Raw genomic sequence first — 13,998 nt, forward strand, 5'->3', positions numbered from 1 at the left:
TGGCATGTAAGGTAATTGAAATGAGTAAGGTAGGCAGGTTTTCCATCTGGAAAATGGGGCTAACGTAGTAGCAACCTCACAGTGAGAGTTAGTGAGCTAAAGCACACAGATTCCTAGCTTTTATATGTACTCGACAATTAGTAGCAATCGTTCTTGTTTTTATCTTCGCTTGATGCCCTACCACTACCATCCGCAACCCAGAAATCAGGCAAGAACCCATGGAGGACCTCGATGTAGCCAAGTCAAATCCCCCACCACCACTCAGAGGAACGAGCTCAACTTCTTGGCTGGGCCAGGCTTGCCAGGGGCTCAGCCTCTCCCGGCGGTTGAGTTTTTCCCAGGGGTCTCCCTGGCGTCCCCTGCAGGTAGACAACGAAGGCCCCCGGTCTGAACTTGGAGGGAGGCCGTCGCCATCCCCGCCCTCACCTCTTCCCGGCTGCCTGGCACCCTCCGCGCCCCTCCCGCTCCTCTGAGTCCAGCTCAGACCACCTTCCCGCAGACCAGGTCTCAGTGGTGACCCCTGGGATAAAGCCGCAGGCCTGGGGTCCTCGAATCCACAAGTTCCCGGTGTGTCACACCTCTGCCCGCTACTGAGACATTCCTCCCCACTCCCTTTACCGGGCAAATGTCACTCTTTGTCCAGAACTCAGCCCCATCCTGCCCTTTTGGCCCTGGCCCTCCCTCCTTGGCAGCCGCCATCCGGATCCGAATCCGGTGCTTGTCCCACCCAGTACCCGGCAAATGCAAAGTTACCGTCTGCACTGGCAGCTCCTGCTCTCTCTAGACAGGGAGTAGTCCTGGAGAGGGATGCATTTAATGCAAGGGGGGTGGGGGGGGGGGCTGGGGAAGTTTTCTGGACAAGGTAGTATCTGAGCTGAGAACGCCCCGCCCTTCTTAGAACTTTATTTCCCCGATGCCCCAGCTACCTGAAATTCTACCATTGGGGATTTCCACAAAGGTGAATTTCAGTTTCTTGCAATTCCTCCTCCCTGGGTCTTCCTGACTACTGGCCTCAGGCTGGCTGTGATCCAGAGTAGGCTTGGTTTTTCTCTTCCAGTGGCTCTAGCGTTGACAGATATAATTTAATAACATTAAATTCATTTTTTGGAGGGAACTTTTGCGGATACAAGACCATTCCAAAGCCCAAAAAGAGAAGCAGTCGTGAGCAACAAGAGTGAGCAGAGGCCTCCCCTGCTGGAGATGAGCCTGCTGGACTCTGCTTTCCCGGGCCTCGCTCTGAAGTTGAGTGACTCTCTCCCTCGCTCAGCATTCGGCATTCTGCTTTCCCTTTGCTTCGAATCCGGGTGCCCCTAGTGTTTTCCCTTGGGTAGTAGAAAGATGGAAAAGACGGAAGGAGAAAATAAAGTAATCAAAGAGGACGATGGGTACCTTAGCCCGCAGCTGTTCGGAAGCATAACTGACCGGTTAACCTCACTGTGGCCCTTGGAGGAATGCGGAGACTAGCGGAGACGGGAGGAGGAACTGCACGCTCGCCTCCCACCAGCAGGGGGCGCCCCTGCCCACTTGTCCCGCCGACCGCGGAGTTTCGGGACATTTGCGAAGCTCTCAGGGACTGTTCCAGCGTCGCCCCGGCGCTTCCAGCTGTTTTTCCTGGCGAGGCAAGAACTTAACCTGGAAACGTAACGACTTAGACCGACAACAGGCATGTGATCGTTCACCCTGTGTTCTGGGTTTTGAAGGGCTGGTTTGGTTCCGGGGCCTCGTGGGCCGGAGGATCGGCTTCCCGGCTGGCTTCCTTGGCTGCAGACCAGCGGGCAGAAGGCTGCAAGGCCTCTCCACACCGGGACCCACCTTGTAAGCGCAGCCAAGCAGCCGGAGCTGGTGCGCCCTGAAGGCAGGCCGCTGAAGTCGCTCCCACGGCATCGGCAGGAGCCTGGCTGTCCCGATTACAAGGTCCTACTGGCCTCGCTGGTCGGCCCTATGCGAGCCCCCCAGGAACGTCACGAGGTTGGAGCAGCTGGGCCACCCCCCCCCCCCCCGAGGCCACCCCCGAGGCTGGCGAGCGGGTGCTGCTCCGCCGGCCAGACACGCGCTCCCCTGCCCTGCCACCTGCCCCTGGCCTTGCCACACGCAGCCTGGACGTGAAGCCTTCTCCGCGTGGTCGCTCGCTCCTCCCTGTGTTTACCTTCCCTCAGCACCTGCCATCTCGCTTTTCCATCCTCTTCCTCCACCGTCTCGAGTGCCTGCGACAGGGAGACTGAAACTCAGTACCTCCACAGCCCCAGGTTCTGCACAGTAGCGCCTTGCCATGCTAGGTGCTCCATAAATGCTTGGGGTCCTGGGGGGGGGGGGTGTTTGTTTTAGATTTCTTTATTTACTCGAAAGGCGGAGTTTACAGAGAGAGAGAGAAAGAGAGAGAGAGAATGGATATGAGAATATTCTGTCTACTGCCAAATGGCTGCAACAGCCAGAGCTGGACCAAGCCAAAGCCAGGAGCCCGGAACTCCATCCAGGTCTCCCACATGTGTGGCAATATTTGAGCCATCTCCTGCTGCTTTCCCAGGCACATTGGCAGGAAGCTGGATCAGGAGCAGAGCAGCCAGGACTCGAACCAGTGCTCTGATAGAGATGCCAGCATCCCAAGCAGTGACTTAATTCGAGTCCCAACACAGATGGATTTAATGGCACTGGGCTATATGCCTACTGTTCGTGTTACATGTATTTTTGCACAAGTAAACATTTTTTAATGAATGAATATTGGAAGAACAAAATGTACTCTGTCCAGTCACAAGACGAAATGAAGTACTGATACATGCTAGAACATTGGCAAATCCTTGAAAACATTAAGCCAAGTGAAATAAAGCAGATATAAAAGGCCACACATTGTTGGATTCCATTTATAGGAAATGCCAAGATGGGCAAATCCATATAGACAAAGTACATTGGTGCCCGTCAGAGCTGAGGGGGTGTGAATTGGGAATGACTCCCCCAATGAAACCTGGTGCCAGGTTTCTTTTGGGAAGAGGAAAATGTCCTGGAATTCAGTGGTAGCAATGGGTGCACTACCTTGTGGATATACTGAAAACCACTAAATTGAAGACTTTAAAATGAGAAATTGTGGGGCTAGCACTGTGGCATAGCGGGTAAAGCTGCTGCCTGTGGCACCACCATCCTATTTGGACACCCATTCAAGTCCCAGCTGTTCTACTTCTAACATGCTCCCTGCTAATGCACCTAGGAAAGGAGCAGAAGATGGCCCAGGTCCTTGGGCCTCTGCACTCACGTGGGAGACCTGGAAGAAGCAGCTGGCTCCTGGCTTCTGATTGGCCCAGCACTGGCCATTGCAGCCATTTGGGGAGTGAACCAGCAGATGTAAGATCTTTCTCTGCCTCTCTTTCTCTCTCTCTGTAACTCTGCCTTTCCTTTTTCTTTAAAAACAACAGAATTCTTTTTTAAGATTTATTTGTTTGAAAGGCAGAAATGCAGAGAGGAGAGAAAGAGACAGAGCGCGAGAGAGAGCTTTCATCTACTGGTTCATTCCCCAAGTGGCCATAACGGCCAGGGCTGGGCCAGGTGGAAGCCAGGAGCTTCTTCCAGGTCTCCCACGTGGGTGCAGGGGTCCAAGTACTTGGGCCATCCTCTGCTGCTTTTCCCAGACACATCAGTAGGGACTTGAATTGGTGCCCGTAAGGGATGCCAACACTGTAGGCAGAGGCTTAACCTTCCACTTCATAGCACCGGCCTCATAACTCTGCCTTTCAAGTAAATAAATCTTTTCAAAAAAAAAATCAGAAAGTGTCACACAAAATCTTATGTTACATGAATTTTGTTTCAACTTTCAAAATGGATGACTACATGACAGAAATACTTGACCGGTATGTATCTGTAGAGTTTCCTTACTATTTGGGTGTTTTATAGAATTTCAGCTTAATACTGGACTAGCAAATATTCTTGGATTAATAGCTCGCTGCTGTTGCCCTGATAAATACATCTTTATATTCTTGTACCTGGGAAAGCGGTACTCATGAGTAATGGGTTTTCCAGCTGCGAGACAGCGAGTTGTTGGACAAACACAGCAAGGAAATGAATGTCTGCAGTGACATTCTTACTCAACAGTTCTTGGCAATCATGAAAACGACCATTCATCAAACACTGGCACAGAAAAAGCCTCAGAGCTAGGCAGTGAAAACCTCAGCAATAAAACCTTGTTCCTCCCGTGAAAGACACCGCTAACTCCCCACCCCAGAAAGTCTTGTTCCTCCCTCCCGTGGCTTACAAGTGTCTCTGGGCAGCAGCTGTCCAGCCCCCTTTGCATGTGGGCTGAGTCATGTGACTCCCGAGGAAGCGAGTGGGTTGAGTGTCCCTTCTAGACCAAGGCATTCAAGTCAGACCTGCTCCTGCGTCTCCTGCCCAGGCCACCAGGTGGAGTTTGAGTCCCTGAATCATCTGGTAGTGGGACGTTTCCCACTATCCAGAACGCCCACAGGGGACAAGTATGAGAAAAACACAGACGTCTAACATATTAAACTTCTGAGATGTTAGGGCGCATTTGTTACAGCAACTAAACATCGACATCCATTCATGGCAGCAGATAACTAAGGATTCTGTGCCTTTTGTGGGACTATAGAGATGACTAACCTAGAATTCTTTCCTCAAAAATTTGCATTCCAGTAGGACAGCCTGAATATATATACCACCCATGGAAGAGCAGTTGGTGACCAAAAATCCTGCATACCCCAATCGCTATTGAAGAAATAGAAAGAAATTTAAAAAGAAACAGGCTTTGTGGCACAGTGAGTTAAGCTGCCCCTTGGCACGCCCACATCCCATAATGGAGTGCTGGTTTGAATCCTGGCTATTGGATGCTTCCAATTCAGCTAATGCACCTGGGAGTCAGCAGACGATGGCCCAAGTAGTTGTGTTCCTGCCACCCACGTGGAGACCCAGGTTGAGGTCTGGCTTCTGCCTTCAGCCTGGCCCGGCCCTGGCTCCTGTGGGCATTTGGGTCGTGAACAAGTAGATGGAAGAGCTCTCTATATATCTCTTCTCCCCCCTCTGCTACCCCATCACTCTGCCTTTCAAATCAATCTTTTACAAAACAAGTAGGGACAGCAGCTGGGACTACAGGGTGAGACGCTGCTCGCTGTAGTGCGGCGGGTTTAGTCTGCAGCAGTAGCAGCCCACATCAGAGCGCCGATTCCACTCTCCGATGCTGCACTTCCAGCCCGCTTCCTGTAATGCACATGGGAAGGCAGCAGTGGACAACCCTAACCCAAGCCCTAGCCATGCGGGAGACCAGGATGGAAATCCTGGCACAGCCTTGGCTGTTGCAACCATTTGGTGTGGGAACCAGAGGATGGGAGATTCTCTCTCTCTCTCCCTCTCTCTCTCTCTCCCTTTCAAATAAACTAATAAATATTTAAAAAGAAATAAATAAAAACAAATAAGGGGCCGGCGCTGTGGCATAGTGGGTAAAGCCGCCTCCTGCAGTGCGAGTATCCCACATGGGCGCCGGTTTGAGTCCCGGCTGCTCCACTTCTGATCCAGCTCTCTGCTATGACCTGGGAAAGTAGTAGAAGACGGCCCAAGCCCTTGGACCCCTGCACCCACGTGGGAGACCTGGAGGAAGCTCCTGGCTCCTGGCTTCGAATCCACGCAGCTCTGGCCATTGTGGCCATCTGGGGAGTGAATCATTAGATGAAAGACTCTCTCTTTCTCTCTGCCTCTGCTTCTCTGTAACTCTGCCTTTCAAATAAATAAATAAATAAATCTTAAATAAAATAAAAGATTTCTTTAAAGGCATCAGGCCCAGATTATTTTGTAGGCAAATTTTAGCAAACCCATCAATAAAATGATAGTATAGTTACATTATTTTAAAGCAAAAAACAATATGGAAAACTCCTAATTTATCCTATGAATTTAAAATTATGCTCCCTGTTATAAACATCAGGCAAGACCACACACACACACACACACACACACCCCAAATCTCATCTGGAATATGACCAGTTTAGAAACAAGAAACCTGGGGCCAGCATGGCGGTGTACAGGATTAAGCCACTGTCTTCGGTGCTGGCATCCTGTGTGAGTGACAGTTTATGTCCCGGCTGCTCCACTTCCCATGCAGCTCCATGTTAACGGCCTGAGAAAAGCAGCTGAAGATGGCCCAAGTGCTTGGGCTCCTGCACCCATGTGGGAGATCTGGATGAAGCACTTGGCTCCCGACTTCAGCCTGGCCCAACCCTGGCTGTTGCGTCCATCTAAGGAGTAAACAGGCAGTGGGTGGAGGATCTGTCTCTTGCCATCTGTCTATATAACACTGATCTTCAAATAAAGAAATAAAGTTTTTAATATTTATTTATTTTATTTGAAAGTCAGAGTTACACAGAGAGAGGAGAGACAGAGAGAGAGAGAGGTCTTCCATCTGCTGGTTCACTCCCCAATTGGCAGCAATGGCCAGAGCTGTGCCAATCTGATGCCAGGAGCCAGGACTTCTTCCGGGTCTCCCACGTGGGTGCAGGGGCCCAAGGAGTTGGGCCATCTTCTACTGCTTTCCCAGGCCATAGCAGAGAGCTGGATCAGAAGTGGAGCAGCCTGGGGTCTCGAACTGGCGCCCACATGGGATGCCAGTGCTTCAGGCCAGGGCATTAACCACAGCGCCGGCCTGAAATAAAATCTTTTTAAAAAAAAAAAAAAAAAAAAAAAAAAAAAAAAAAAAAAAAAAAACAAGAAACCAGGCCGGCGCCGTGGCTCACTAGGCTAATCCTCTGCCTAGCAGCGCCGGCACACCGGGTTCTAGTCCCGGTCGGGGCGCCAGATTCTGTCCCGGTTGCCCCTCTTCCAGGCCAGCTCTCTGCTGTGGCCCGGGAGTGCAGTGGAGGATGGCCCAGGTGCTTGGGCCCTGCACCCCATGGGAGACCAGGAAAAGCACCTGGCTCCTGGCTTCAGATCAGCACGGTGCGCAGGCCGCAGCATGCCAGCCGTGGCGGCCATTGGAGGGTGAACCAACGGCAAAGGAAGACCTTTCTCTCTCTCTCTCTCTCTCACTATCCACTCTGCCTGTCCAAAAAAAAAAAAAAAAAAAGAAAAGAAACCTACCACATGACTTGACTGAACCACACTTATGTGAGTAATCGACCTGGGAGAAGTACAAGTTTTGTCCAAAGATTTGTACAGAAATGTTCACAACAGCTCTATTTACAATAACAAAACCTTGAAACAGCACCAATGTTCACCAATATGTGGATAAGCAAATTATCCACACGGAGAAATAACACTCAGTGATAAAAGTGCATGATCTGGCTGGCGCCGCGGCTCACTAGGCTAATCCTCCACCTAGCGGCGCCAGCACACCGGGTTCTAGTCCTGGTTGGGGTGCCGGATTCTGTCCCAGTTGCCCCTCTTCCAGGCCAGCTCTCTGCTGTGGCCCAGGAGTGCAGTGGAGGATGGTCCAGGTGCTTGGGCCCTGCACCCCATGGGAGACCAGGAGAAGCACCTGGCTCCTGCCTTTGGATCAGCACGGTGCGCAGGCCGCAGCATGCCAGCCGTGGCGGCCATTGGAGGGTGAACCAACGGCAAAGGAAGACCTTTCTCTCTGTCTCTCTCTCTCTCACTATCCACTCTGCCTGTCCAAAAAAAAAAAAAAAAAAAAGTGCATGATCTATTATTGCCACAATATCAAAAATAAATTTCAAAATCAAAATAATTATGCTGAGTGAAATAAGCCACCTTCCCTCCAAAAAGAGCACAAACTGTAACAATCATTCCACTCAGAGAAACTTCTAGAAGACACAAACTAATTGGGAGTCGCAGAGAGCAGGTCAGGGTCACCTGGGGTGGGAGATGGGAAGGAAAGGGAAGGCAGAACCAGTGGCCAAGCAGGCCCTGGGAGCGAGGCTGTGTATTTCCACAATGTCCACCTGTGTCACCACTCATCACATTACATGCTTCATTTTACTAATTTTGTTTTTATTTGAAAGGCAGGGAGAGAAACAAGAGAGAGAAAGAATTTCCATCGGACAATTCACACCCAAATGCCCACAACAGCCAGATCTGGGCCAGGCTGAAGCCAGGAGCCTGGAATCCAATCCTGCTCTCCCATTTGTGTGGCAGGGGCCCAACTACTTGAGCCGTCACGTGCTACCTCCCAGGGTGTGCATTAGCAGGAAGCTGGGGCAGAGCCAGGACCCAAACCCAGATGTGGGATGCCGGTGTCCCAAACCACACCTGAACTGCAGTGCCCTGCACCTTCCCCCACAGCAGACCCTCTTAAATCAGTTTGCTAACACAAGGTAATATCTGGACCACCACATCTGAGCCTCATCTACAGAATGCAGTTGTCATCATCTGTTGATTGGCAAATCAGATGAAACCATGAATGTAAAGCTGTTTTGTAAACTGCGCACCAGAGGACAGGGACGTTGTGTAATCTTCACTACTGTTTATGTCGTCACTGCTGTCATCACAGCCACAGTCAGGACCACCTCTGGCTGCCGGCAACCCACACTGAGGTCGCCAGGATGCTGCGTCCATTTAACTTAAAGGAAAACAAACAAATCCAGTAAGCTCTCCAGTTCCTAGCCTGACTGGGAGGAGAGGGCATCAGGCAGATAAACAGCCCAGGGTGTTCCGGGAAGTGAGGCAAATCAGGTTGTGAAAGGCCCAGGTACACAATTGCCTGCCGGGGACCCGGAGCAAGCACTCACCGGTCACGGGAACCCTCTCTGCCTGGGTTAACTCTGGCCTAAACACAATCGGGGACAAACCTTCCACTACAGACATCTGAGCACCCGAGGCCTCCACAGGTAGACCAGGAGCTGCCAGACATGATGGCAAGAGCTAGCTGTTTCCAGACTGTAAGGGGAGGTGGCACAGAAGGACCTCAGGGAGGATCCAAGGCGAACAGGAATTGCAAGCCTGCGGCACTGCCTTGGCAGAAAAGCTCAGGATGGACGGGCATTCGGCACAATGGTTCAGGCACCTCTTGGGACATCTGCATCCCGTGTCAGAGTGCCGGGGTACGAGTCCTGGCTCCACTCCCAGTTCCAGCTTCCTGCTCATGGACACCCTGGGAGGCAGCAGGTGAATGGCTTAAGTGGATGGGTCCGTGCCACCCACGTGCAGACCCAGATTCATGTCCTGGCTCCTGGCTGTGGCCTGGTCCAGCCCCTGTTGTTGCAGGCACTGAACCACAGATAGGAAGATTGAACAAGCAGATGTGAGTTCTCTCTCTCCTCACTCCCTCCTTCTGCCTCCCCCATCTCTGCCTACCAAATAAGTCAAATAAACAAACAAATAAAATATTTCTTTTTAAAAAAACCAGACTCAGGAAACGAAGCCTGGACACTAGAGAGCAGCAGACCCCTAGCGAGCACTCCGCTCTCTGCACCGTCTCCTAAGCCTCTCGGTGCCTGCTGAGGCAGGCACTGCTGTGCCCGGATAGGATGCAGCAGATTGCAGGTGCAGAGTTTTTTGTAAATTGCCCAAGACCAGACAACTAATAACAGATGAGGCTCACCCGACATCACAGGCCGGCCTTACCTACAAATCAGCCAGTTGTGCTAACTGCCTGGGAGACACAGGAGATGGGGCAGAGCACAGGGCAAGACTGCAAAAGATGCAGGTTCTGCATGTATAATTCCACGACAGGTCAGGTGCCGCACGGGGCCTGGAGAGGGGGAGGCTCCGAGTGGAGGGATGCATCCTTCCCCATCCTTCTCATCATGGACAGAGGGACAGCCTCACTGTGAAAAACTCAGCCTGGCTTTGGATGAAGTCTTTGGATGACTCGGGAAAAGTTTGTCTACTGGGAAGTCCTTGACTAGGCTTGGTGTGTGAATAGCAATTTGCAAGACATGTGGATAAATAAATTGTTTCTGTCACGAGAGAGTCAAGTGCCCTGGTCACAGCCCCTGGGAGCCTCTTGCCGCCACAGTTGAGTCAGGGTACTTCACGGGACTGAGAGGATAAGAGATGTTACAGAAGGCACCCATGTGTCCTTGGCTCACTGGTGAAAGTCAGCTCCCTTTCCCCCTCTTCCCAACTGGGCCACCAGGGGGTGGTGCAGGCAGGAGCAGAGGAGCTGCCTCTGGCAGGGTGCTGTCACCCTCGGAGCTGGGACGGAACAGCACAGCCCTGGTGCCATGCAATCCCAGATAGCCACCCAGTTCAAAAGACTGGGGTCGGCTGGTGCCGCGGCTCACTAAGCTAATCCACCACCTGCAGCACCGGCACTCCAGGTTCTAGTCCTGCTCGTGGCGCCAGTTCTGTCCCGGCTGCTCTCTGCTCTCTGCTGTGGCCCGGGAAGGCAGTGGAGGATGGCCCAAGTGCTTGGGCCCTGCACCCACATGGGAGACCAGGAGGAAGCACCTGGCTCCTGGCTTGGGATCGGCACAGCGCCGGCCATAGTGGCCATTTAGGGGGTGAACCAATGGAAGGAAGACCTTTCTCTCTGTCTCTCTCTCTCTCACTGTCTAACTCTGCCTGGCAAAAAAGAAAAAAAAAGAAAAAAAAAAAAGACTGGGGTCCTGGAACAGGGAAGGCAGACAGGCTTGCAGACCCCCTACTGGCCGCACCCACGTGGCTCTTCTTGGGTTCTGGACACCTCCCCAGCATACCTCACTCCAAATCTCAGGCCTCTTTGCCTCATTCCTGCTGCCCCCCCAGTCCCAGTCATCAGGGTTCCTCTTCCCAAGATCGGCTATGGAGTGGGACACAGGTACCCCAGGGGCCCTGTTTTCCTTGCTACTCTTGGCTAGACAGGAGTAGGCAGGGTGCAGACTTGGGTGTACCACTTTGCCTCACTAAGCCTGTTTTCTTGTCACCAAAAAGAGCCCACCCTAGCCAAGGGAACTAAGAAAGTTCTTAGCAAAGCCCACAGGGGTGCCAGCATTGTGGCACCGCAGGTTAAGTCACCATTTAGGACACCCACATCCCATATCAGAGATCTGCTTAAAGTCCCAGCTGCTCTGCTTCTGATCCAGCTAGCCCCTGCTAAAGGGCCTGGGAAAGCAGAGGAAAATGGCCTAAGTGCTTGAGTCCCTGGGCACCCACATGGGAGGCCTGGATAGAGTTCCTGGCTCCTGGCTTTGGCCTGTCCCAGCTCCAGCTATAGCAATCTTCTGAGGAGTGAACCGGCAAGTAAAATGAAAATAACTTTTTTTTTAATTTGCGGAGAAATGGAACTAAAAGATAAGTTAAAGAGAGCTGGCAAAATTCTTGCGTTCCCTGAGCTCTGTTCATATGGATGTACAGAGTTAGAATGATATTATTGTTAAAGTTGGAAAGCAAGCTGTAGGAGTGTCTGAGCATGCGTGCGTCCATAGGTGACGCTCATGTTTGATTAGTTACAAAGGTAAGGAAGGAGACTGAATGGTTGACAATGGCTTATCTCTGGGCCAGGAGATGAGAATGGTTGAATGATTTCTTGTTACTTTGTGCACCTTTGTACTGTTTGGATTTTTTAAATGAGTGTATTTTGCTATATTTTAATGGATATCTTGTATATTGCTGTTTTATTTTACAAGTAAGTGTGGTAACAAACAAAACAATAAGCACATATAAATCACACTAGCCAGACTTTCTGAGTTTTTCTTTTCTCTCTGAAAGTGTTCTGTTATGGGTCACGGAGGGGAGGGCGGCTGCTGGAGCAAGTCTTGTGGATTCTTTTCCTCAGCTTAGTATAGAAATAAAAAGCTGGGACACAATTTGCAAAGAGGCAAAAACTTTTATTACACAGAAAAGAAGCTTTTATTTGATTGGCAAGCAACGGAGAAGTGTCTGGTCCAAGAGGAGACCAGGCAGAGTGCCCAAGCAGGACACTGGCTTTTAGGAAGTATCCTGGGTTTTAAGGCATTACTGTTTTTTTTTTCCATTGGATCATTCTTTTGGGGTGCCCATTGGATGGGAGTTTCTTTTTCTATTTTTTTTAAGATTTTTATTTATTAATTTGAGAGGTAGAGTTACAGTGAGAGGGAGAGACACAGAGAAAAGTCTTCCTTCCATTGGTTCACTACTCAAATGGCCATAATGGCCGGAGCTGAACCGATCTAAGTCAGGAGCCAGGTGCTTTTTCCAGGTCTCCCATGCAAGTGCAGGAGCCCAAGCACTTGGGCCATCTTCTACTGCTTTCCCAGGCCATAGCAGAGAGCTGGATCGGAAGAGGATCAGCCGGGACTAGAACTGGCGCCCATAGGGGATGCCAGTGCCACAAGCCGAGGATTAACCTGTGCCACAGTGCCGGCTGGACAGGGGTTTCATATACGTATGTTGATTGGCTCAGGGCTCATGGAGATAGTGGGGGTCTCCGGAGATTGGCCATCTCCTTAGGAGCTCAGCCTCCTCTCCTCTGCTTGCTCTGGGTGAAAGATCGCAGCCACCCTGGAGGCGTGATTTAAAGCCATCAGGTCACACAAGATAGCCTGGATCTCCTGGAACCAGTCTGGCTCTCCCCAGGGGCTCAGCCCCTTCCCCTGCCAGCTCTGAGTGAGAGATTGCACCCACCCTGGAGGCGTGATCTAAAGCCACAAGATCACACACGCAGCACAAGAAGCTGGTAGTGGGGGAGATGCCGGTTGGTCTGGACAGGCAGCCTGCTTGTGAAGGAGTTCCACCTGTGTCCGAGGGGCCTGCATGCCCACAGCCCCACTGTACAGACTCGCATTCATTCTCTGCTCTCACCAATGACCACCCCCACAGTACCCCTGGAAAAGCAAGAAAGTAACAGGCATCAATGAGCCAGCCCCTTGGGTTTCTCAGACTTAGAGGGGGCTCATTACATCCCTTAGGGGCAGTGTCTTATTTCAGCCTGTAACCCCCCCCCCACACACACACACACATACACGTTCATTAAATGGGAAAAACCCGATTAGATTCTATTTCTGAACACCTGGTCTACAGGAAGAAAGCCCAACTCCACCTAAGCTCCAGAGCCTGCCAAAGAGGCGCAGAGGACCGGGAACATCTGCCTTCCGGCCCCGTCCCATGACAGGCAGGCGGTGACTCAGGTAAGGGCCTTTCCTCCCTGGGGCGCTGTGACTCCGAGGTACCATGGCAACTTCAAAGGCTACTGGGGAGAGGGAATAAAATAGCAGCACATTTTCTGGTGCAGGAAGCTCCACTGAGCTACAGGAAAGCACAGCAGGGCTACCAGCCTCTGCCTGAAGTGGAGCCACTGTTTTAAGCTTTGTGTGAAACTCGTGGGTAGGCACGAGCGGGAAAAGGGGCCTCCGCAGAGTAGCATTTCCTCTATCATGGAAATCCCGAAGCAAGCCACAAAAGGAGGGGCGTGGTGTGTGTGCGTGCAGTGCCCTGCACCGGGGAACATTCTTTGGCAGAGAGTGGCTGTGGCAAGTACACAGCGTCAGATCCCAGCCTGGATCTGTTCCCGGTGAGTTTTGAGATCTGCCAGGAGAATCCTATTTCCTGGCTGCAGACGTGGGGCCCAGGGCACAGGAAGGAGGAGCTGCCTGTTCGCTCTGCCCTCACACCCTCCCCAGGGCATCTCAGCCAGCAGGCATGGTGGGCTGGGCAAGCGACCTCTGGGGCATCAGGCGGCAGCCGGGTCAGAGCCGGCACAGTGTGTGCGGGGCCTGGGCTCCAGGACACTGCACACTGCCCCATCAGCTGCGTGGCATCAGGTTGCCTCCCCACCCTGGGCTCTACTTCCCCTGCTGCAAAAGGATGGGGACCCTTCTGGCACCACAACCACAGTCTCTGTGAGCTTAGAATGACAGCGAGGCTCCCAAACAGAGGCCCATTGAGAGGCAGACGCCAGCCTCGGGATTCCCTCCAGCCCGGGCAGGGCCAGACATGAGCAGTTTCCTTCCTCCCGGGTCCTGGCCTCAGGCAACCCCTGCTCCCTACCGAACCGGCCATCTGTGAACTCACTCTTCTTTCCCTCCCAGAAGGGAAGAGGAGAGCAGGGAGACAGAGGCGGTGGCCCACAGGGCAGTGTGGATGCAGAAGTGGGGTGGGTGCCGGGGGCACCCGGACAGAGGGTCACTGCAGCGACCAACATGGAAGACACATATGCCAAGG

This window comes from Oryctolagus cuniculus, chromosome 15 (assembly GCF_964237555.1).
Source record: "Oryctolagus cuniculus chromosome 15, mOryCun1.1, whole genome shotgun sequence".
NCBI lineage: Eukaryota > Metazoa > Chordata > Mammalia > Lagomorpha > Leporidae > Oryctolagus > Oryctolagus cuniculus.